Source organism: Sinocyclocheilus grahami, unplaced genomic scaffold (assembly GCF_001515645.1).
Source record: "Sinocyclocheilus grahami isolate Dianchi unplaced genomic scaffold, SAMN03320097.WGS_v1.1 scaffold603.1, whole genome shotgun sequence".
In the NCBI taxonomy this organism is placed as follows: Eukaryota; Metazoa; Chordata; class Actinopteri; order Cypriniformes; family Cyprinidae; genus Sinocyclocheilus; species Sinocyclocheilus grahami.
The window spans coordinates 719,256-723,136 of NW_015505782.1; positions in this window are offsets into that span (position 1 = coordinate 719,256).

Below are 3,881 nucleotides of genomic sequence, written 5' to 3' on the forward strand. Positions count from 1 at the left end.
GAAACTACGAGGGGGACAAAGGTGACATTATGTAGATTCCCGTTTCGTTTTGGCCCTTCTGAGAGCAAACGGAGAAGATTAAGAAAACGGGAGTGTGCGGACAGGCTGATAAACCTGCTTCGGCTCAGGAGCTTCAGACGGGCGTGGATATATTTGTCGACTGGCTTGTTATTTTGGTCAGTTCCAAACACGCTGATTCGACAGAGTTCCTAAAACCTTAAAAATTAAAACTGCCTAATGCAGTAGCTCTCAACTGGTGGGTCACGACCCCAAAATGAATCGCAGTTCCCTTCTGAAGTGTCATGGACAGCGGGAACTACAACTAAATTCAAATAATAAAATGCAACTTTTAGACTGCTAAAATATCTTCTTTTTTTTATTAAAAGAGGGAACACTTACCATAACCGTTGTTGTTGATATCAACTGGTCGTCCAATCTGAATGCAAATTCATCTGTTACTTGTAGAAACTAAATTGGGTGCAACATGAACATGCCCTCGTCCTCAAGAATCATGAACAAACTACACAATTCAAATAAATTTGCAACTCAATTGAATTCCTGCAGCTCAAACAGCAGATCATGGGACGAGCAACGCTAAGGTCATGGTTTCGATTCCCATTAAATGCAAGAACTGATAGAAAAGTGTATATAACTTGAATGCAATTTAAGTCGCTTTGGATGAAAGTGTCTGCCAAATGTAACGTAAATGAGGATAAACATGGTTTTGTGCCGTAAAATATTGACTGCTGAGAGCATTCACTTTTCTATGATAAATAATTGGTATAAAATCTTGTTCCTGAAGCAAAACCATCTGAAAAGCAAAAGCACTGACCTATTAAACTTTATAGAACTAAAACCAGTATGGAATGGTACAAAATCAACTTTAACAACAGTTGAAAATTTTTCATAATTTTGGCTTTTATGACATACTATCTCATAATAGCTTTTTGTGTCATAATTATGACTTATCTCATAATTTTGAGTTTTTATCTTAGAATTATGATTTAGAATGTCATAATTTTGACTGTGTTGTCATAACCGAACAAATCCTTAACTCTAAGCAAACATAAAAATAGAAGATCTATTTAAAGCAAATAATAAAGATGTTTAAGTGTTTTATTTTAAGGACATTTTTGTTTTTCTTTTCTGTGTAAATTGGGTTCCAACTAAAACAATCTTGTTTCTCGAGCAAAACCAGATGAAAAGCAAAAGCACAGACCTAATAAATGTTGCAGAACTAAAAACCTTGACTTTGAAATAGTCCGAAATCAGCACTAATCAGTGTGGTGCGCACAACAGTTGAAGACAACTAAATTGTCATAATTTTGACTTTTATCTCACAATTATGACTTAGTATGACATAATTATGACTTTTTATCTCATAATGGCTTTTTGTGTCATATAGTAATTATGACTTATTTGTGACCCTGGCAGTGAAAACCCAGCTAAAGTCATTTTTTGTGAGAACATTCTGTGAAAATGTAACCTTGATATCTTTAATATTGAATGAGCAAGACCATGTCAATGATTAAAATCATAGTGAAATCAATGGTTGAAATCTCATAATTAGATTTTGAGACTTTAGCTTGTATTTCACAGAGAATGTCACATTTGACTTAGTATCTCATAATTATAACTTAGTATGTCATAATTCTGACTGTTTTGTCATAATTGAACAAACCCTTAACTCTAAGTAAACCATAAAAATTGAAGAAATTTTTAAAGTAAATAAGAAAGGCATTTCAGTGTTTGATTTAGGACATTTTAGTTTACTTTTCTGTGATAAACAGTTGGGTTCCAACTAAAACAGTATTGTTCCTCAAGCAAAACCAAAAGCACTGACCTAATAAACGTTACAGAACTAAAGCCAGTATGAAATCGTTACTCAGTGTGGCGCACACAACAGTTGAAGACAACCAACAGTGGCAGTCGACAATTTGAGCTGAACGTGGCCGGAGGCTGAGGACAGTTAAGACCTCTTCTGTTCCTTGACCTTTAATTGGGACAATGCCGCGTCCACAGCTCTCTTTGTCTTTCGGCCTGCGGAGGCATCATTAAGGCGGTGTGTGGGCGCAGAACTGAAGCCAGCACTGTCATTGTCATTAGCAGAGTCCGGTGGAAGATGTGTGAAGACATCCAGGCCACTGCGTTCAATGAAGAACAAATAAAGAGAGCAGGACAAAGGAAGGCCAACTGGTAAATTGAGGGTACACATGTGGAGCGGGGAACTCTAACCTGTTTTACATAGAGCCGATCAACAGGGGAATAGAGCGGATTAGCATTTTTATTGCGCAGCGAAAAGCCCCAGCATCCTGGTGCGCGCCGGCCTCCTCCCTCCCTCCGTCGTGTCACCTGTCCCATGCCTCCGAGGCTCTGGGATGGCGACGCGCCCCTGGCTTTCGCTCAAACGCACGCTGTTTGTGTGTGCACCTGTGCTGCCGCTTGTGTAAACGTGAGCACGTGTGGCATGCGTGCAAATCATGCATGTGTAAGAAACATGGGTGATTTGTGAATAACATCAATTAAATCTATCTTGCCTGAGGAAATTTATTTAGCTCTTTTGTAGCTCTGGAGGTTTCAATTAAGTAACGAAGTCACAGATGTGTCTCCTTCTGAGAAATAAAAACAGAAACAAGTGAGTCAGTTGTTGAATACAGAGCAATAAAATGAAAGTGAAATTTGATAAGAAGAGTTTATTAAACTAACTGTGACAAGATATCAAAGTCAATCAAAAGAGATCTCATATAAACTCAAACATTTCTCATCAAAAGATGCTCTTTACATTCATTTTATAGCTTTATACTCATTTTTGTGTTTTTTTATTTCTTTAAGAAATTGAAGGAGAAACATCTAAGACAGAGTTGATAATTTAATGAATCAGAAGTGAGAATCTCCTGAACCGCGAAAGAGCAAGCTCTGAATAATAAAAGTTTTATCTGTGAGCATGTAAATATTAACTACTCAGTGTGGTCATATTATATAAAGATGCATTTTTGGCAGTTTACGCATTTGGGAGACGCTTTAGTTAGGCATGTTAGTGCCTTGCTCTACTGTTTGAGCTTCACAAATCTTGTGATCCATTTAATTGCTTTCTCTTAACACCAATAAATTGAATATGGTCATTCCTATACCCCTTTAAACAAATGAGCCAACTGTTGTCATAATAGCCAGTCAACCAATCTTTTTGTGTATTTACAGTACCAAGCATTTACCAAGCTAATTTCACAGCGTCCAACAAATATTTACTGTTAAATCATTGACTGATTAGGGATATTTCAGTATACTAACCAGAAAAACAAATTCCTTGCAAATATTTCGACAATCGCGTTGTGTGTTTGTACTTTCTGTCGTCTGCTTTTAGGTATCACATGATCGCGATGACCAACTCTCGAATGAATCAGTTTGCAGTCGGTTCTTTTCGATGAATCAGTCAAACGGCTTCGCAAAATGGTTCGCCATTCACTCTGAATCGTACAAACATTTGCGGGAGACTTTAGTTTTATGCCGGGTTCAGACTACACAATATTTTTGTCGGTCACGATAGTCACTGTGTCAGATTACACGATTTTGACTCCTAAAATCTTGTCGTGTCGTGGACAAGAAACATGTCAGACTACACGTTGCATCCCGACCATTCATGTCATCGAGAAGACGGAACTAGCGACTGACTTCCGAAAACCAGAGTATAAACATTGCTGAAGCGCTTCCGCTATAGTTCGCCAGCATTTTTCTTTCTTTGTTCTGTCGTGGTAGTCCCTCGATGACACATCATACAGGCAGGAGTACTGTTGCCACAGCTCCACGAACCTTTCCTCCATCTCATAATTCCTAGCAGCACCATCATCTCTCCTTCGTTTTGCCATGTTTGAAACCTGTGTATG